The sequence below is a fragment of the Mirounga leonina genome, unplaced genomic scaffold (genome assembly GCF_011800145.1).
Source record: "Mirounga leonina isolate KUSES-001 unplaced genomic scaffold, KU_Mleo_1.0 Mir_114, whole genome shotgun sequence".
Classification (NCBI taxonomy): Eukaryota; Metazoa; Chordata; class Mammalia; order Carnivora; family Phocidae; genus Mirounga; species Mirounga leonina.
In genome coordinates, this window is record NW_023270265.1 from 36,419,344 (window position 1) to 36,441,471 (window position 22,128).

The following is a 22,128-nucleotide window of genomic DNA, read 5'->3' on the forward strand; positions in this document are numbered from 1 at the left end:
CTTTAAATGTTTGATGGAATTCATTAGTAAAGCCAATAGGACTGGGCTTTTCTTTGTTGAAAGATCCTTTTACTAATTTAATTTCTTTTTTTGTTATAGGCCTGTTCTATTTCTCTTTCCTTTTGGATCAATTTTTTATAATTTAAACAAATTTTAAACAAATTTCCTAATTTGTTGGCATAAATTCTTCATAATATTCCCTTATAATTCTTTTAATTTTTATAGGGTCTGTGACACCTGGTTTTGGTAATTTTATGTTTTCTTTTTTCTTAGCCAGGATAAAAGTTTATTAATTTTTTAGATCTCTTTAAAGAAAAAACCTTTTGGCTTCTTTGATTGTCATTATTTTATCTGTTTTCTATGTCATTGATTTCTGCTTTGATCTTTGTTACTGCCTTTTTTTCCTACTTTATGTATCATTTGTTCTTTTCTTTCTAGCTTCCTGAAGTAACAGGTTTCTTTTTAAGATTCTTTCCTTCTTTTTAAGATAAATATTTAAAGCTCTAAATTTCCCTTCACCAGCTTTTTAAAAAATTTGAACCCATGGCCATTTTCTGCATTAATTTCCAGACTAATACTGCTAGGCTAAAATAAAATTTGGAAATAGGCTTGGGAAGCTAAGAATCAGAGTTTTGTTTTGTTTTTTGGAGGTTTTTGTTCGTTTTTTTCCTAATACTGAGTCAATTGCTCTTAAGGTCTCAGTAATTTTTTAAGATATATGAAATTCACAAGCTGATCTTTCTAGATGCAGTGAAGAGGCCTGAGTGTTCTGCCACAGTGCTTTTGCTTTAAGAACATTAGCTTATTGGGGTGCCTGGGTGACTCAGTTGGTTCGGCCTCTGACTCTTGATTTCGGCTCAGGTCATGATCTCAGGGTTGTAGGATCGAGCCCCACATCAGGCTCTGCACTGGGTGTGGAGTCTGCTTGAGACTCTCTCTGTCCCTCTCCCTCTGCTCATCCCTCTCTCTCTCTCTCTGTTAAACAAACAAACAAACAAAAAACATTAGCTCAATAATGGGCCACCTGCCAGTGTTCTGTTTCATTGCAGAGAATAATCTATCAAAGCCTTTTTTTCTGTACCTTAAAATTTTTTTTTCCTCAACTCTTTATTTTGAAAGTTTTCAAGTATAGAGAAAAGTTGGAAGAAGAGTATAATAATCACGTGTTTTCCTCTTCTTAAATTCAGTAACTGTTAAATACTTTACTTCACTTGCTTTCTCTGACTCTTTCAGAGAGAGAGTCCATAATTTGTTTAATCTATGAATATTTCTCAAGAAGGAATCAAGGATAAATTCCCAAGTTTCTAGCTTGAATAATTAGGTCTTTCAATGGATGACACCATCTACTGAGTTGGGGAAGACTAGTGTAGGACAAGTCATTTCTTGTTTGTTTGTTTACTGGGGGAATGGTTATAGACTCAGTAATTCACTCTCAGATGTTTTAAATTTGAGATACCTATGAGACATCCCAGTGGGGAAATTAAATAGTCACTTGAAAATATCAAGTTTGAGTTCAGAGGAGAAACTGAGGTAGGTCTACTTTAAGCATATAGAGAGTATTTAAACTTTAGATAAATGAGAATACCTAAGGAGAGAAGAGAGTGATAGAAGATTCTTAACCAAGCTCACAGGAATTATAGCATTTAGAGCTCAAATAGAGAATGATTTTAATTGAATTAGGAAAAACAGCTCAGCTGGTGAGGTAGAAGTAAAGCCAGATCATTTCTACAGAAGAGACTATTTAAAGAAAGAGGACATGTCAACCAAATTGAATACTGTTGAGAAGTTGAGTAAAATGAAGACAAAAGAGTGCCCTCTAGATTGTCAACATGACAGTCACTGCGGACCTTGAAAGAACTTGTAGTTTGAGTAGCAGGAACTAAGATTCAGCAAATCCCTTTAAAGCCTGACTTGGTCACTCTCAACCATGATCATTGAAATGTTTGTGTATGAAGATCATTAAAGTGAAGTTGTTGCTCTCTTAAACAAATTCAGTGTTAAGTTTATTTCACTTAAACAGATACTTATTAGCTACCAATTTTAAGTCATTTAAATGGTCATGATAATGCAGATTGTGTTCTGATAAAACAGACAGTACAATTTTCTGGTCAATATGATCCTGGCTGTGCCTCTAACAAAGAACTGTTTCAGCTAAGAACCTAAGTTATTATGAATGTTTGCGCAGAGCATTTATATGTGGTCATAACCACTTAGAAATTTTTTTAAGCAATTATTTACACTTCTTTTATTTCCAACCAGTACAGCTGCCAATTGGGCCAACGTTTAAAACAAGTGGCTTTAAAAATTAAAAAAAGAAAAAAACACAACACAAAACATGTTGGCTATTCTTTCTTCAACAATGGAGAAGGGGGTTAGTAATAGAAAACATTTGAGTAAATGTGATTGGATTCACTATGGAAAGTGATTTACATTAGAAGCTTTGCCTGGTTTTATGTTCTTACTGACACTTATTGTTTGAACTTGAATGATTTACTTATTTAATCTCTCTGCCTCAGTTTTCATATCTGCAAAGTGGGAATAACAATAGTGTCTACCTTGGGATTGTTGTGAAGAGTGAATTCACACACACACACACTCATGCACAGCTGTTAGAATAGTGTTTGATACATAGTAATTTCAAAAAATATACTATCTGTTATTTTTTAAATGCAAATTAGGTTGATTTTTAAATAACATTTACTCAATTCCAGAGTAAAGCATAATCTAAATTAGGCCAAAATCCCCAAGAGAAACAACTTCTTTGGCATGAGGCTTTCTCAGTTGTAAACCTACAGGTCCTATGTTTGCCCAGTGTACTAACACTATTTAATTATTGATTTCACAGTAGTTTACCAGAATTGTATTTTCTAGCTCTGGAAAATGATCCAGATGAATATGTAAATAGGTTAAAGTTTATTTCTAATATAGAGTCTCATATAAACTAGTGCCAGTTTTTATTTTTTTTTTAAGATTTTATTTATTTATTTGTCAGAGAGAGAGAGAAAACACAAAGCAGGGGGAGTGGCAGGCAGAGGGAGAAGCAGGCTCCATGCTGAGCAAGGAGCCCAATGCGGGGCTCAATCCCAGGACCCTGGGATCATGACCTGAGCTGAAGGCAGACACTTAACCAACTGAGCCATCCAGGCATCCCTAGTGCCAGTTTTATATATGGGAAAAGATGAAAGATATTTGATTATCCTCTCCTAAAATTTGTGGTTCTTAAACCAAGAAATCATACCATAATTTTTAGTCATTGTTTATATTAAATACCATAAAATAATGTAATTGATCATCACTAAGTAATTTCCAGTCTGGTTGAGAACATTTGATGTTACTTGGTATGTCCTTCCTCCACTGGATTATGTACTATATATAAATGCTCTCTGTCTAAGCATTCAGAGTAAACTTGAGTTTTAGCTGAAACAGGTCTTTGTCAACAGCACAACTGGATTTATACTGACCAAAGAACTGCTCTTTCTATTTTATTAGACCATAATTTGCATTTTTGTCATCTGTAGGGGGAAGAGGTTAAGTTATTCTTAAAGAGCCTTATAATTCTGAAGTGCTATTATTGGATGATTTATAAAATGTTAATGATACTGATATTTTATTCTCTAAGATTGTTTGAGGTCATTTATTTTGCTTGAAAATGGGTACTTTCCCTCTTGATTTACCTGCAGGATCCAAGCACTCATTAAATATCCTCCCCCACCACAACCACCACCAATGAACACAGTACTTTTGTAAAATGCTCTTTTTAGAGAAACATTATAAAATGTGCTGTGACTAGGGGAGCAAAATGACTAATTTACAAATATATTTAAACCGGACAGAAAAGAACAAATAAGGCTTGTGGGATATATTCATCCCAATTGGCTATTTTTGAGTTTATTCACATGGGGCTCAAGTTAAATAAAGATTGAGTAGACCTCTGTTTGCAGTTGGAGTTTTGACCACCACTTTTTTTTCTCATGTGACTTCCAAGGGTTATTATATATTCAGATGAACAATTTTCTTAGCCATGCTATTGTTTCAAGTGGTTGCTGTTCTATTCAGGTAGCCTGTCACTTTAACAAATGTCTTCTTTCCTAAGTGTCCCTACCTGAATAATTCTATTTTCACCACAGGGACTAAAATGTTATCCAGTAGAGTTTTGTCCAAAGAGAATGGGATGGACGTGGTGCTACAATCAATCATTCATCTGCTAGGTGTCAGGAAAGGTTTAACGTAAATGAAGAAATAATCGACTTTTGGGAAAAGTGGCCTTATCTTGTCTCTGTACTGTACAAATACTCCAACATCTAGAGAAAGGGAGTTATTGATTTTAAAAATATGTGTAAAGAAAATTTGGGGTGTGTTATTTTTTATATTGTATTGCTTCCATCTATGATAAATATCATTAACTCTGAAACTTTTTTGCTAAGTCCCACATGACCCCTGTTTCTGAGGTCCCTTTCTGGTTTTTATCATAATTGTATTCCTTCTATGTGGCATTTGATTCACTCCCATCTTCTTTTTATTTTTTTAAGATTTTATTTATTTATTTGAGAGAGAGAGAGAGAGTGAGCACGAGCACGGGGAGGGGCAGAGGGAGAGGGAGGACCAGACTCCTCACTGAGCATGGAGCCCAACGCAGGGCTCTATCCCTGGACCCTGAGATCATGACCTGAGCCAAGTCAGATGCTTAACCAACTGAGCCACTCAGGTGCCCTTACTGCTATTTTCTTGAAACTAATTTCTTTGATACCATACTTGCTTGATTTCTTCCTGGCTCTTATGTATCTACTTCACTGGATTTTCTTTTCCTGTGTTCCCCTTAATTTTGGGGTTTGCAGGTCACTGTTGTCTTGACTCTTGTCATCTCTGTGTTCTCTCTGGTTAATTTTATATATGCCCATGGCTTCCACTAATGGCTATACATTGATGACTTCAACATCATGTCTCTAGCCCAGACTTTTCAACATTGCACACTGTACCATTTTTTTCAATTATCGATTGCACATATTCCAGTTTTACAGATGTTCAAATACAATGTTCCAGCCTGAACTCATTAAACTTACTGTCTTTCCTCCAAAATCTGTTTCTCTTCCTGCCTTCATTATACTGGCTAATGCATATATTGGTTATGCTGGTTAATATACCATCTACTCAGTTACCTACATGAGAAACCTCAGAGATACTTCGTACTTGTTTCTTGGGCCTGACTTCACATCTGTTTGTCACTAAGTCCCATGGATTCTACCTCCACGGTCTCTCTCCCCTCTATGCTCACTGTTGTTCTGTTCATTGAGGACTGCATGGTCTCTCTCTTAACTTTTAAGATCAAGCCTGCAAGCCTTCACTCTAGTTCTTCTATGGACTATTTTCTACGCTGAGTCTAGAGGAAACTCTAAAAATGTAAATCTGATTAGATCAAACTTCTATTTTTTTTTTTTTTGTGACTCTCTAGTACTTATAGGAGGTCACAAAGTTTCAGTTTGACAGTCAAATCCAGCTAAAAGATAAATTTTTTAGCTCTCTGGTGTTTTTGGTATATTGAAATTGGGTGTCAACATTAAAACATTGAGAGATATCACAGAAACATCCAAATTTCAGATTTCTTCAAAAATTCCAGGATATCTAGCATTTTGGAAACAGCTGTAGCTGAGTAGTAGTTTTGTACGCAGTGCAGCATATTATGTCTGGGTCCCACCATCACTTGCCATTTCACCCATTCTTGATGTTGGCCTATCTTCTGTGGAGTATCTGCATTTGTTCCTCTTGGGGCAGCTTTGAACTCTTTTTTTTTTTTTTTAAATCTAGACCTTAAAGCCTGCCTTTCTTCCTCCCTCCCTCCCTCCCTCTCTCCATCTTCCTTCCTTCCTTCCTTCCTTCCTTCCTTCCTTCCTTCCTTCCTCCCTCCCTCCCTCCCTCCCTCCCTCCCTCCCTCTCTCTCTCCATCTTCCTTCCCTCCCACCCTCCCTTCCTCTTTCTTTCTTTCTCTCTATCTTTCTGTCTTTCTTTCTTACCAGCTTTTTAGGTGACACTTTTTAGTGCCTATAACTTACAAATGTATTTACACTAGGGAGAACAGAATAGCTGATGCTTATGGGATATATTCATCCCAATGGTTGGCTGTATTTTAGCTTATTCATATGGGGCTCAAGTCAAGTAAAGGTTGAGTAGACCTCTGTTTACAGTTAGAATTTTGACCACCACTTTTTTTTTCATGTGACTTCCAAGAGGTATCATATATTCAGATGGATAATTTTTTTAGAAATGATATTACTTCAAGTGATAAATGTTCTTTTGGGTAGCCTGAATGACACATCTGTGTCCCCCTCATAACTCTTTTGTAAAATTATTTTATTTTATTGTAGTATGAACACTTAATCTGAGATTTATCCTCTTATCAAATTTATAAGTGTATAAATACTATATTCACTGTAGGTACAATGCTGTACAACAGATCTCTAAAGCTTCTTCATCTTGTTTAACTGAAATTTTATGCCATTTGATTAGTAACTCCCCATTTTCTCTCCCTCCAGTCCCTGGCAACCACTATACCACTCTTTGATTCTTGTGTTTGACTATTTTAGATAGCTTATATAAGTGGAAACATGTAGTATTTGTCTTTCTGTGACTGGTTGATCTCACTTAGCTTAGTGTCCTCAAGGTTCATCCATGTTGTCGCATAGGGCAGTATTTCCTTCTCTTTTAAGGCTGACTGATATTCCACTGTATGTATGTACGATATTTTCTTTGTCCATTCATCTGTTGATGGGCATTAGGTTGTTTCTGCATCTTGGCTATTGTGAATAGTGCAGCAACGAACATGGGAGTGCTAATACCTCTTCAGTCTTCCTGATTTCAGTTATTGTGAATCAATACCCAGAAATGGAATTGCTGAATCATATGGTAGTTCTATTTCCAGTTTTTTCAAGGAATTTCTGTCTTATTTCCCATAGTGGTTAGACTCTTTTTGCATTCCCACCAATAGTATGTAAGGGTTCCAATTTCTCCATATCCTCTCCAACCCTTGTTGTGTTTTGGTTTTTTTTGATAATAGCCATTTTGACAGATGTGAGTTGATATCTCATTTTTTGATTTACATTTCTCTGATGACCTGCGACATTGAGCAATTTTTCATATAGCCTATTTGTATGTCTCCTTTGGAGTAATGTTTATTCACATTCTTAGCACATCTTTAAATAAGGATATTAGGATTTTTTTTTTATTATTGAGCTTTTGGAGTTCCTTATATATTTTTGAGATTAATCCTTTTTCAGATATATGACTTGCAAATATTTTCTCCCATTCCACAGGTTCCCTTTTCACTCTCTTGATTATTTCCTTTGTTAATATCTAAGAAATCATTGCCAAGACAATGTCATGAAGCTTTTCCCCTGTGTTTTCTTTTTTGTGTGTGTTTGTGATTTCAGATCTTACATTTAAGTCTTCAGTCCATTTTGAGTTGATTTTGTGTATGGTATATAATAAAGGAAGGAGTGCACAATGGAAGCTTCAGAAGGAAGGAAGGGGACGGGAACACAATTATTAATTATTCTAATCAATTATTTTGCTTGTGGACATCCATTTTCCCAGCATCATTTGTTGAAGAGACTGTCCTTTCCCCATTGTGTATTCTTGACACGCTTGTCAAAGATCGGTTGACCATGTGTGTATGGATTTATTCTAGGCTTTCTGTTCTGTTCCATTGGTCGATATGTCTATCTTTTTGTCAGTATCATACTGTTTTGATTACTGCAGCTATATATATATTCACACACACACACACACACACACACACACACACATATATGTAAACCAAGAAGTGTGATGTCTCCACTTTAATTCTTTCTCAAGATTGATTTGGTTATTTGTGGTCCTTTATAATTCCACATGAATTGTAGGATTGTTTTACTCTGTTTCTATAAAAAGTGCCATTAGGATTTTTCTTGGGTGAACCGGGGCAATTTTATTACTTCATCCCTGAACCTCAGTTTCCTTATCAGTAAGATGGGTATAATAATACCGTCTATTTCATAACTATTAAAATTAAATACATTAATGCAAGGGAAACACATTAGTATGTACCTGGCACATACTAAGTACTCAACAAATTTAGCTATATATGTATGCTGATATCTTCAAACAGGGATGGAATGCTTAACACAGCAAATAGTAGGTGTTAGCCACTCCCGTGTTCTCTGGCTTCTCACACATGAGCTTCCCTGACCGCAGTACTTTCAAGCACATGGGCATAGTTTTCCTTAATCTCTGCAGAGGTTTGATTCAAGACAACTATCAGATGGCTTTCATCTGCATAACTGAATAATAAAAGCAATTTTGGCTGTTTTGAAGGACAAGACAGTAGAGTCTAATCTTCAAACTTGATAGATTTGGAAGCACTCCTGTCAATATAAAAGATTTTGGGGGCACCTGGGTGGCTCAGTCGGTTAAGCATCTGCCTTCGGCTCAGGTCATGATCCCAGGGTCCTGGGATTGAGTCCTGCCTCGGGCTCCCTGCTCAGCGGGGAGTCTGACTCTCCCTCCACTCCTCTCCCTGCTCATGATCTCTCTCACACTCTCTCAAATAAGTAAATAAATAATTAAAAAAAAAATATATATATATAAAAAAGATTTTGTCTGGGGTGGTGGAGAAGCCAAGGTCAGCACCCTGGTTGTACTGTCAGCTCGTGGCCCGGTCATAGTCCAGCTGCAGGTTCGGCTGCAGGGAGGCAGCCGCCTTCTTGTTGAGAGCCATGTTGGGCCTTCCAATCCTGTTAGGGGGGCGGCTGACTGAGGGGGACATTTTTAAAGCCATCCATGTTTGAGAAATGTCAGTTTCTGTTTCGTGTTTTCAAACCTAGCCGTATTCCACTGGCCGAACTGTGTTCCTGTCCCCTTCCTTCCTTCTGAAGCTTCCATTGTGCATGCCTCACTATCAGTCTCTTCTTGCAAGGCCTTTCGCCTCACCTGGTCTCTGCTCACGTGTGTGTGGCCTTTCTTTTCCAGCACCACCTCTAAGTCTGTGTCGGGCTCCTCTTCCCAGGGTTCTCCTGCTACTCTGCTCTCTTTCCTCTTCTTCTTTTTATTCCTCTTCAGAGCCAGCTTTTCAGTGCCTGGCTGCTCTGCCTTTTCTTTGGACTTCGTTTTCTTCTTTGCCTGGGACTTGGGGTTATGTCCTATTGGGATGTATTCTGAAGCCTCAACTTTGACTGGCTTCTTACTTCCTTTCCTAGGGCTGCTCTCCATGGACTTGGAAAGTCCAAGGTGCCCTAGGGAGGTGTCTCCCCTCTGGTGGATTTTCTTTTTCTTCTTCATCTTCACATTGTATTCCCTAGGGCTCCCTTGCTTCCATTTCTGCCCTGAGACTATCTGCTCCTCGCCATCCTTCCCCACTGAGCAAGCATACAGAGCATCCCCAGACTCACAGAACCAAGGGTCCCTGGCTACAGAAGGCTGCAGCCTCCTGGGCCTTTTTCTCCTTCTTGCCAACTTTGGACACTCTCTCGCCCTGCCTGGGGTCCAGGGAGGTCTTCACACTCGAGCCAGGGGACATGGTCAGAGGCCATAAAGATTTACTCTTCTTTTTCTTTTCCCCACCTTGGAACTCAAATGAACCAAGAGGCTGCTTCCTGGGGCTGGGCAACTTCTCTCTCCATCTAGCACATAATGTGGTTTCAGGTTCTAGGTGCTGCTCACAGAGGGTGCTGTGGCCCTTCTTTTTCTTCACTAGAGGCATCTAGATGCCTGCCCTAGGACCATACTCTTTGAGGGAGATGTGGCTCTTGTGGGACAGACCTCTGTGAAATAATTGTCACTGTTTAAAACTGAGTATTGAGTCTCTGGTTCTTTGATCACCTTTTTTTTTCTCTGGGACCCCAAGGCCCAGGTCTCCTTTGTGGGTTTTGGTGATCATTCCTGTAGGCCAATCTTTCCCGCCTACATGTGAAAGCCACCTTAGGATTTTAATAGGAATTGTGTTAGATCTGTAGATGACTTAGGGTAGTAGGGACATTTAAAATATATTAATTCTTGGGGTCCCTGGGTGGCTCAGTCAGTTAAGTGTCCAGCTCTTGATTTTGGCTCAGGTCGCATGAGCTCAGGGTTGAGACTGAGCTCTGCATCGGGCTCTGTGCTGGGTGTGGAGCCTACTTAAGATTCTCTCTATTCCTCTCCCTCTGTCCCTTCCTGCTGCCCCCACCCGTCACAACAGGCTCGAAGGTGCCCTCTCTCTCTCAAAAGAAAAAAAAAAATCAATTCTTTCAATATGTGAACATGGGATGTCTCTCCATTTGTTTGTGTCTTCTTTAATTTCTTTGATCAATGTTTTGTAGTTTTCAGCATGCAAGGATTTTATTATTTTTGGTGCTATTATAAATGGGATTGTTTTCCTAATTTCCTCTTCAGGTAGTTTGTTAGTGGATAGAAATACAACTGATTTTTGTGTGTTGATTTTGTATCCTGCCCCTTTACTGAATTTATTTATTAATTCTAACAGGTTTTTTTCATGGAGCTTTTAGCGTTTTCTATATATAACATCATGTTTTCTGCAAACAGAGACAATTTTACTTCTTCCTTTCCAATTTGGATTGCTTTGATTTCTTTTTCTTAACCTAACTACTCTGGCTAGGACTTCTAGTACTATGTTGAATAGAAGCGGTGAGAGTAGACACCCTTGCCTTGTTTCTAATCTTAGAGGAAAAACTTGTGAGCTGTTCAGCCTTGAACTCTTGATTATTGTTGTCAGGGCCTCTTAGGATGATCCCCTCCCTTCTGTTTCTCCTGACAGTTCTTCCTGTTTCACATTTTGCCCAGACATGTCAAAGTACCCCAGTCTGTGGTGTCGTGCAGCATGTTTTAGGCTTTAATTATGGTACATAATCTATTTCTTTGTTTTGCAATGGTTATTCTTTCTTCTTTTCCATTTGATAAACTACTCATCATGTAAGCCCCAGGTTACACACCACCTTTGTAAAGCCATTTTTGACCTGATTAAACCAGGCTAATTCCTTCCTTTCTTGCACTGTATTAATATGAACCTCCCTTTTATAGTACAAGTTTATGCTTATTACAGTTATTTGTCTTTATGCCTGCCTCAATGAGGAGTTCACAGTCCAGGAATCTGCTTTATTAATAATATAATACCTGGCATGTAGTGCTGTTAAAAAATGCTAAATAAATGCAGAAATGAATGGACTAATCGGTGAATGGTGCAGAATTCCATGCCTGTAGTCTTATTTAGATTTGTTATCTTCTTTGGTCTGAGCATGAGATTCTCAGTAAAACTTTGTGGCTTTATTAATCGATTTCTTTTTTCCCTAAAAACTAGTAGCAATCCTTATTTTATGTCACTGTGACATATTCAGGTTTATAATTAATTCAAACATTTCTGGTCTTCTATGGTAAACTGTTTTAAGAACTTTACATCTTCCTATTCTCTCTTAAAACAAATTCTAGATTAGGGTTCTTAAAAGTCACACACACAAAAAAAGAGAAAATGAAAGAAGTAATAAATATTACTTCTAAAATTCTTTTCTTTCCTGATCAATATTTTAACATACTTTCTTTTTTAAGAGTATTATATTAATAGTCACATTTTTCAAAAACTCCATGATTTAGTTACTAATTGAAACGAAAAACTTTTTTTTTTTCCGGCTAGCTATTCTTCTTTTCCCCAGAAATCTAGAATTTTTACACCAAAAATTTACTTTTAAATTGAATAGTAAGATTTTTTTTGGTTGGGGATTAGTAGCATCTTGTTTTCCAAAATAATGTCTTAAGTAAAATGTAGCTTTCTTAAAAAGGTATTGCATAAGTTTAGAGTAGTGTTGAGCATAGTTTGTATGTGGGAATCTTTAAAGTAGATACTGACTTCAGTTTCTAAGATCTTAGGTCTTCCAACTTCTACAATTGTATATCCTCATTGCTATTTTACAGATAAACATAATGTGATTAGCCAGCATTCAAGTTAAGTAGCAAAATAAAATATATACTGTTCAAGTGTCCTAGAATCCTTATTTTTTTTTTTAATCTAGTATAATTTTTTTTTTTTTTTACCTGTCTTGGATAAATCAGGGATTAGTATCTGCAGTTATATCTGTGGCCTCCAGTTCAATAATCCTTACCAAAAAAAGCCAAAAAGAAAACAAACAAAAAAAAACCCACCACAACCTTCCATAAATCAAATGGAATTGAATGGTTAATCAATGTGATAAATGTGGGATATTAGAAGGATGCCTGCATATGATTTTTACATGTGTTAAATTCCTATGAACATGGGGCGCCTGGGTGGCTCAGTTGGTTAAGCGACTGCCTTCGGCTCAGGTCATGATCCTGGAGTCCCGGGATCGAGTCCCACATTGGGCTCCCTGCTCGGCAGGGAGTCTGCTTCTCCCTCTCCCACTCCCCGTTTGTGTTCCCTCTCTCGCTGTGTCTTTCTCTGTCAAATAAATAAATAAAATCTTTAAAAAAAAAAAAATTCCTATGAACATGACCGGTGACCTATTGTCATCAGGTCATGTATTTTTAGTTATTTTTCTAAAAGTGAGACTAGACTTGTTGTATATATCTGTCTTCATTTTCTTCCCAACTCCTGCTTGTGATCAATAGCATGATCTTGTTTTATTAACATTGGCTCTAGTCCCTGAATCAAATGTTTACAACTTGCTCAGGAATAGGGAGATCTTGACCTTTTCAAGAAAGTATAAACTCTAATTTAAGTATATGTGCTTTTTTATTGGTAGCTTAGAATTAAACCTACTCCTTTTTGTTTCTTTTAACACAACTAACTTGACTTCTTTCCCATTATTCTATTTCTAGTGTTGGTATCCTGCAAGCAACTAATTTTCATGTTGTTACATCTTGGTTCCTTAGGAACAAACAAAACAGAGTTTTTATGGAAGTTTGAAGTATGCTTTTAATTTAAATTGCCCCGGCTTTCTCTCATTCCTGAAAGAAAGCAAACAGATTTTCGTGCTTCCTCTTGTTTTTCCTAAGAAGTTAGAGGATTCCCATTTGATAAGGTGCTAATATTTTAATTAGTGAAACCTATAATTAAAATTTTTGATATTGATCAAATGTTTTCTTTAAATAAATTTTCCGAGGTTTCTTCCACTAACAGAATAGTAGGTTGGAGAGAGACTTGAAGAGGACGGTCCTTTTATATATATTAATGTTTAAGTCTTCTGGCCTGTGTGGTAGAAATAATCTTTTATCACTTAATTGCTTGGTTTTGAAAGTTTTATTTCTTGTTGTTATCCATGTGAAATAGTGCATTTATATTGTTATGGATTTGGCCTGCAGTTACCATTTCTTCTTTTACCCATGCACATAAATCTGATGTGCTAGATCTGCAGACATTATGAATGGTAACATTAACTGGATTACTTATCCCTTCTTACAGGGGCCACGGTGTGATTGTACCCTCTGGCACACTATTCAGCAGTCTGTCCAAGCCACTTCACTCAGTTGAGTCAGACATGGGGATTCCTGCTTTTTTCCTTTGGGAAACTTCTCCATGGTCCAGAAGTTCTCACTTTTTTGGGATTTTTCTTAATCTCATGCCTAAAATTTCCCCATTATTTAAAGTATCCTGCAAAGTATTCATTAGCAATTGCCAAAAAGTCCTAAAATATAACCTGAAGTTCTTTGTTGCATTATTGGAAACCTTTTCCCCAGCAGATACTGGAGATTGTGGTACTGATAGTGATAAAGATGATCATCATTTATGCAGGGAAAATTCTCCCTTCCACCTCTGTTGCCCATCTCAGTTCCCCATTCCACTCTCCCCCAAATCCCTAACCTAGGTAGCTGCTGTTATTAATTCCTTGTATATCTTTTCAGCTTTTCTTTATGTATATACAAGCAAATACAAAGGTACATTCTTCTCCCTCCACCGTTTAAATAACAAGATGGCATACCATACAAAAGACAACATAAACTGTACAAACTATTCTGCACCTTGCTTTCTTCACTTATCAATTGATCTTGGAGAGCAATATGTAAAAAAGTCATTCATTCTTTTTTTTAATACCTGAATAGTGTTCCGATGTATGAAGTACCAAATTTATTTAACCAATCCTGTTGGTAGATGGTTTTTGGTATTGCATGTGGTGCTACAGTGAATGACATTGAACTTTGTCATTTTTCATGTGGACAAAGAAAAAAATAGAACTACTTATTCAAAGCGTGTGTGCATTTGCAATATTGATAATCCTTTCACACTTTCCTTATGGGGGATATCCCTGTTGACACTCCCCATGGCAGTGCATGAGAGGACAGTTACTCACAAAATGAATGTTCACTTACAACATGAAGTATCAGACTTCTGGATATTGGTCAAATCGATAGGAATAAAGGGGTAGCTTAATGTAGTTTTCATTAAACTTTTCTCATGAGTAAGATGGAATGTTTTCAAGGACTGTTTTTACCCTTTGCCCGTTTTTTGGGGGTAGAGGGGACTGGTGATTGTTGCTCTTTTTCATATTAACGTCTAAGAATTCTTTATACAAGCATGCTTCATTTTATGGTGCTTCACAGATATTGTGTTTTTTACAAATTGAAAGTTTGTGGCAACTCTGTGTTGAGCAACTCTGTTGACGCCATTTTTCCCACAGCATTTGCTCGCTTTGTGTCTCTGTGTCACATTTTGGTAATTCTCAGTACTAACTGAATATTTCAATCCTTTCATTATTATTATATTTTTATGATGATCTGTGATCAGATTATGACTCGTTGAAAGCTCAGATATGGTTAACATTTTTTAGCAATATTTTTGAATTAAGGTATACACACTTTTTCTAGACACAATGCTACTACACACTTAATAGACTACAGTACAGTGTAAACAACTTTTATATACACTGGGAAACCAAGAAATTAATTTGAATCACTTTATATTGCAACATTTGCTTTATTGTCGTGGTCTGGAACCAAACCCACAATGTCTACAAGGTATTGCCTGGTATGTCTTGAAGATTAACCCTTGTTCAAAATAGAATTTGTACTTTTTTTTCAGTTTATAGTTTGTCTTTAGACTTTGTTAAATCGAACACTAAATTTATTCTATCTTTGTTCTGTATTTTGCCATTCAAAAATATTTGTCTTTTGTATGGTCAAAATCTTTTATGGTTCTGTATTTAGAATCATAGTTAGAAAGGCTTTCTCACCTCAGGATTATAAATGAATTAAGGTAAAATTATTCTTGGTTGTTTTATATTTTATGTTTTTACCTTAAATGGGAGCCTTTCTTCCATTACATCTTCTAATTCACTGTCATTTGTATATATGAATTGTTTTCTGTATTTTAATATTTCAACTTGCTCTCTTATTATATTCACTTACTGTTTGCAATTTCAGCTGAGTCTCTTGAATTTTTGAGATATACATCATTTGTAAGTAGTGATGGTGTTTTCTTTAATTTTATACTTCTAATTGTATTTGCTAGTATTTCCAGTAAAATGTTAAGTAATAGTAGTATTAGTACTCACTTTGTTTTTTTCTTTTTTTGAAAAACAGCTCTATTGAGGTATACTTGACGTGTATGTGACTGTATATATAGTGTGCTTATTCTTTGTTCCTTTGGTCCTTATTTCTTGCCTTCTTTTGAATAAATCACATAGTTTCTAATATTATGTTCTATCTCCTGTAGTAAATTTTTAAGTATACCTCTGTATTATTTTTTAGTGATTCCTGTAAGAGAGTACAGTGTATATCTTGAAGTTACTACAGTCTGCTTTCAAACAATATCATTTTACTTCATGGACAATGTTAAGAACTTCCATAGTAGAATTCCATCCCACCCTTTTTACCCTTGTTGTTTTACATTTTACTCCTACATATGCTGTGAGCCTCATGACATATACTTAGAAAAAGTGTTTTATATCCACCCAGATATTTACTTATTGGAGCTCTTTTTTTCCTTTATGCAGTTCATAATTTCCATTTGGTGTCTTATCTCTTCAGTCTGAAGAACTCATTTTAGCATACCCAGTTAGTTCCACTGGAGATGAATTCTTTCCGCTTTTATCTATCTGGGGAAAAAAAGCGTCTTTATTTCACCATCAGCTTTAAATAATATTTTCACTGGACATTGACTCTTGGTTTGACAAGTTTGTTTATTTTCCTACCTTTCTACACTTCAAAGGTATAATTTTATTATCCTCTGGCCTCCATTGTTGCTGGTGAGAAGTCATCCATCATTTATGTCATTTTTACTCTCTATATGTGATGAATGTTCTCTTATCCTGTGGCTGCTTTTAAGATTTGTTATGGGGGCGCCTGGGTGGCTCAGTCGTTAAGCGTCTGCCTTCGGCTCAGGTCATGGTCCCAGGGTCCTGGGATCGAGCCTCACATCAGGCTCCCTGCTCGGTGGGAAACCTGCTTCTCCCTCTCCCACTCCCCCTGCTTGTGTTCCCCCTCTCGCTGTGTCTCTCTCTGTCAAATAAATAAAATCTTTAAAAAAAAAAAAAGAAGATTTGTTATGTATCTTTGTGTTTCAGTGGGAGGTTTAATTATGTTGTACCTAGGTGTGGCTTCTTTGCAGCAGGTGTGAACATGCTGGTGATTCATTGAGTTTGTTGGACCTATGGGGTGATCTCTTTCATCACTTTGATAAAGTTTTCAGTCATTATTTATTTAAATATTTCTTCTGCCCCATTTTCTCTATTTTCTTTTTTTGACTCCAATTACAAATATGTTAGGTCATTTAATATTATTCTGCAGTTCTTGTGCACTTTGCTTTGCTTTTTTCACTTTTTTTGTATCTTTGTTTTTTGGTTTGTGTACTTTTCATTGATCTCCTTTTAAGTTTATGGGTCCTTTTCTTTGCCCTTTCTAGTATGCTCTTAAGTAATTTTTAACAGTATCATTTTAATTACATTTTGATAACCATATTTTTTGTGCTATCATTTCTATATATTTGGTTTATTTTTATAGTCTCTCTTTCTCTACTGAAATTCCCCATCTCTTCGATGTGTACTGTCCATCTTTTCTACCATATCCCTTAGTATTTTTACCATAGTTATTTTAAAGTCCCTGTGTGATAATTCCAATACAAGGATCATCTCTGAGTGTGTGATCATGGGTCACATTTTCTTGCTTTTTCATGTGTCTTGTAATTTTTGATTGTGTGCTGGATATTTTACATAAAAGAGCAATAGGGAGCAAAGTAAGTAAAATTTTATCAAAAAATAAAACACAAAACAAAACCCTCCCTTTTCTATCAGGCTTCTATGGTGGAGTGGCTAAGTCAATCTAACCTATAATTGGACTGTGTGTGGGCTCTTTTTTGCAGTTTCAGTTTAATTCACATTTTGAGGATGTGGTTAGCTTTTCCTTTCAGCAGGGCTTGAGCTTTGAGCACTGGTGAATTTCCAGAGATCTCATTCTGCTTTTCAGCCAAGCCACCATCTTTTTGGTTTGTGGGATCTCTTTCTCTGCTTTATAGCCCCACTGCTAACTTTTTAAGTCTCTGGGGCATTGTCTTTGCTCTCCAGTCCTGATCTTGACTGTCTATACCTTTGGAGATTTCTCTCTGCTCCACTTAAACTAAGTGGAAGTTAGTGAGGTTATACTCTTTGAAGACCCAGAATTCCTTAGAGCATTTTCTCTCAGCTCTCCTGTTCCCCTCTCCTACTCTAACCTTTGGTGGCTAAAATGCTGGAATGCCTCAGATAGGTTTCTATGAGCTCTCTTGCTCCATCCCTAGCCTGCAATATCCAAGATCTCAGAGTACTTAACATGGACTTCTCTTAGCTCTGCTGCCTTGCATCCCACCTTCAGAGGGTCAACTATCTTAGATTTAGGGAGGTCTTGCATAGCCCAGGGTAACATCTCTCTCAGCAGTTATACCATGTCCTGAGCACTCAGTGATGACTCATAGAAAAGCATTGGTTAATGAACCTTATACCTCACTCTGTGGCTCAGGTTCTTTGAAATCCTAATATGTTGTGCCAGCACTGATGCAGACCCAAAAGTTTGTTAAAAGTTTGGCCGGTTTCTTCTTACCTGTATCTGTGTAGGCTTATTCTACTCCTTCAGGAAGGGGAACAACCATGGGTCTCTTCTTTATTATGAAATGCTCATGGATTTTCTGGAATGTTTCACTTGAGTGTCTTTGTGCCATCAGCTCTCTGTTAGGTTTTAAAAATGATGATTTTGTCACTTCTCCAGCTTGCTTTGTTTGTTAAGGTGAAGGCAATTGTCTCTTATAACCTTCTATATTCTTTAAGGAACTGAAGTCCCATATTATTCTTTAATTACCACTGCCTCTTCTGCTTCTTTGAACAAACTATGTCTAGGAAGGCTTCTGCCACTTAGCCTGTCCCCACTTCCATTGTTTCAAACAAAGCATATAGACTTTATGCTTCAGAATGAGTCTTCCACCTTTAGGAAGTATATTTTGGCTGGTGCCTGTTGAGCTTAGCTATTATTGAGACCTCTTAACCTTCATGCATTTTGTCACCCTCTACCAAGTGGCTCTGCATGATCTCATCTGCTATTGGACGGCTCTTCACATATTTTGAGATCTATGAATAATATCTGGTTTCTAGTTTTGCCAAGCATAGAGAATTCAGAATATATTTGTTCTTGTTTTTCACCCACCCACCCCAGAAGGAAAGGAGAGGGAAAATGATGACTTAGAGGGAACCTGTTAACTTCTGCAGCGGTGTTCTTATTGCAAGTCCCATGTAATCATTACAACAAGGCATATTTATTTTTCTTATGCAGATGTACAGACGGAGACTCAGAAAGGTTAGACACCCTCTCTGCAGTCACACAGATAATAAATAGCAACACTGGGATTTAAACCATGGTTAGTTTAACTCATACTGTTAAATAATGTGCTGATAATGAAGTGCATTAACTTTGAAGCTTCTGTCTTGTATTACTGCCTGACTTCTTTTTAGAGCTTGGGTAACATAGACAGGTATTTTCTCTTCTAGAGACAGAGCAAAAGAGTGAATTGGAACATAAACACTCAGAAACCATTAAGGCTCAAAGCAGAGGAACGTAAGTTCAGATATAAGCAAAAAGAGTCAAAAGAAAAAAAGACCAAAAATAAGAGACAAAATCGAGTCCCAAGAGCCAGAAGGAACTGGATTGGAATGGCAATCAGGTCTTTTTTTTTTTTTTTTGCAATCAGGGCTTTATATCAGGAGTTCAGATGACAGCTGGGAGCAGAACTGACATGGCCATGTTGGGCCATAGGTGTGTGAGGTCATCTTAAAGAGCTGAGGCAGCAAACCCAGAGTTTGAGACACTGGAGAAAGAAACTTGCTGGCATTCTCAATAATAATAATTATTATTATCAGAGCAGTAATTTTTCTTTAATTCCTAGTACATGCTCAACACTATACTAACTGTTCCATAAACTTTATCTCGATTAGACCTGAGGTACATAGGGATTCAAAAACTTGCTTAGTAATCACAACTAGAAAAGGACAAAGCTGGGATTTGAATCTAGGTTCATCAGATGCCCAAATTGGAGGTCTCTCTGATTTATCATATTGTGTCTTCAAAGGACCAGAAAATAAGAGTAATAACTCAAATAAAAATTAATGTGTGTAAAGAATATTAAATGTATTCAGAGCAGAAATAAGGAAGAAAAGAAAAAAGAGTGACCTTCTCAGCTTTACATATCATGAATAAGATTGGGTACACATTGGTTCATGTTAGATTTTGGAAGAATCTACTAATGTCCACCTCTGGGTGCAATTAGGGCTACCATTCCTAAAAATAACATAGAAAATACTGGAGTAGGCCCCTCAGATAATAAACAGTTGGAAAATTAGGCAGATAAAGAAAGGTCCTGGGATCATTTTCTGTGATGGAAAGTTGTGGAGTTTTTAAGTGTCTTCAAGTCTGTGAAGAACTGTTATGCCAAGTATGGTCAGTAGGTGTTGTTGGTCTGTACTGTATGCATAACTATAGTACCATACATTTGAGTTTAATTTAGGGAACTAGTTCCTGACAGTGGCCAGTGACTGTTGGTAAACCTCATTTGTGAAAATTGAGGCACCTCCTTCCATAGGTCTTTATAAGATACATTTAGTGTAGGATGATATAAGGGAGCAAGGCAGACTGGAGGACCTCTCAAGGTCCCTTCTAGCCCTAAGGTTCTATTATGATTGCATATTTATAGAGCACCAAAATTGGCTGTGTTCTTTTCAGGGAATAGAATTGCATTCAGTCCCTGTCCAGGACCATCACACTCAAAATTAGACAGATCAGCAATACCTTGGTTGCCAAATCAAGTCAAAGTGTAGCAGGCACATGTCTATCTGAAAATGTGTGTTCTCTTCAAGAACATTAGAGAATGACCTAAGAGCATGGTAGAAGATCTGTAGTTAGTGCAAACACTCCAATGAGATTTGTATTAGGATCCTCTAGGCATTTTTGTTAAAAGAAATAATAATGATAAATCATTTCTTATTATCTATTAAGCAACCTAATTTAGAATTAGTGTCCTCAAAAGTTCTAATCCTGAATGAAATGAAGGAATTGGAAAAGAATTGGACTTTACTGCCAAACTGTTTTAACTCTTATTATTAACCTGAAAGCTTTGAACTTCTCTGACCATGGATGATTTATTTTTTTTAAGATTTTATTTATTCATTTGAGAGAGAGGGAGAGAGAGAGAGCATGAACTGGGGGTGGAGGGACAGAAGGAGAGGGATAAGCAGACTCCCTCCTGAGCAGGGAGCCTGACATGGGGCTCCATCCCAGGGCCCCAGGATCATGACCTGAGCCGAAGGCAGATGCTTAACTGCCTAACCGACTGAGCCACCCAGGTGCCCCAACCATGGATGATTTAGATTGAGTCCATTTTAATAGTTGAACTACAAAAAGAAAATTATGTTGCTAATTTAAAACTAGCAAAAAAGGGGTGCCTGGGTGGCTCAGTTGGTTAAGCATCTGTCTTCTGCTCAGGTCATGATCCCGGGGTCCTGGGATCAAGCCCCTCATCGGGCTCCCTGCTCAGTGGGGAGCCTGCTTCTCCCTCTCTCTGTGCTGCTCCCCTTGCTTGTCGCTTTCTCTCTCTCTCTCCTGCTCTCTGTCAAATAAATAAATAAAATCTTTAAAAAATAACCTTAACAAATAAAGTTCTTTATTTTTACTGAAAAAATGGAAAACCCCATCATATATGATAAAAATTAGCAGTTTCAGTTGTCTGATTTTGACCATTCTGAGGAATGGTCTCATATTTTTGATTAACAAGAACGATTATCTAATCAAGGATTTATATGGACATTTAGTTAATCTCAGACATTAACTGTAGAAAAATAGCTTATCAAGAGCCTCTACCTTCTTCCCCCCCTAATCTTTTCACACTTTTAATCATTGTAAACTTTTTATTTGGAAATAATCCCAAACTTTCAGAAAAATTTAAAGAATAGTACAAAGAACATACATACATTCTTTATCTAGCTTTACCTATTAGCATTTTATTCCATTTGCTTTATCATCTGTGCATGCTTTCTCTACTGATCTTTTTACTCTCTACATATATGTCCCTGTTTTCTGAACCCTTTGAAAGTATGTTGCATACATCATGCATCTGTTCATGTTTTTTTAAAGTAATGTAATTTTTACCTTTCTTCAAAGTAAAAATATTTTTTCTTAGATAGCTCTATTATTTACCAAAATGTAGAGGCAACTTGAACTATTATATTTCACCTTGGTTTTGGCCTGTTATCTATTTTAACTACCCATTCATGAGATCCTTTTCATGCCTTGTGTCTGGAGTATACTATTTTTTCAGATTGTCCCTAATAAAATCTGAAGACCTGACACCCAGCACCTGTTGCCACAACATGTAATGTTATAGCTTCTTCATGTGACATATTACAGAATTTTGTAGTGCCAAATTCTTGTGACATAATTTTTATTAAAGAAAACTCATTTTTTAAAAATTTTATTATGTTATGTTAATCACCATATATTACATCATTAATTTTTGATGTAGTGTTCCGTGATTCATTGTGTATAACACCCAGTGCTCCATGCAGAATGTGCCCTCTTTAATACCCATCACCAGGCTAACCCATCCTCCCACCCCCTTCCCCTCTAGAACCCTCAGTTTGTTTCTCAGAGTCCATAGTCTCTCATGGTTCATCTCCCCCTCTGATTTCCCCCCCC

General features: G+C 36.9%; 1 protein-coding gene and 1 pseudogene across 4 annotated transcripts in view; one reads left to right on the forward strand and one right to left on the reverse strand.

The window, feature by feature from the left end:
* VTI1A (vesicle transport through interaction with t-SNAREs 1A) overlaps positions 1-22,128 on the forward strand; it is a 359,448-nt gene that overhangs the window by 44,246 nt on the left and 293,074 nt on the right. The window lies entirely within an intron of this gene.
* Positions 4,198-9,904, reverse strand: LOC117998218 (annotated as a pseudogene).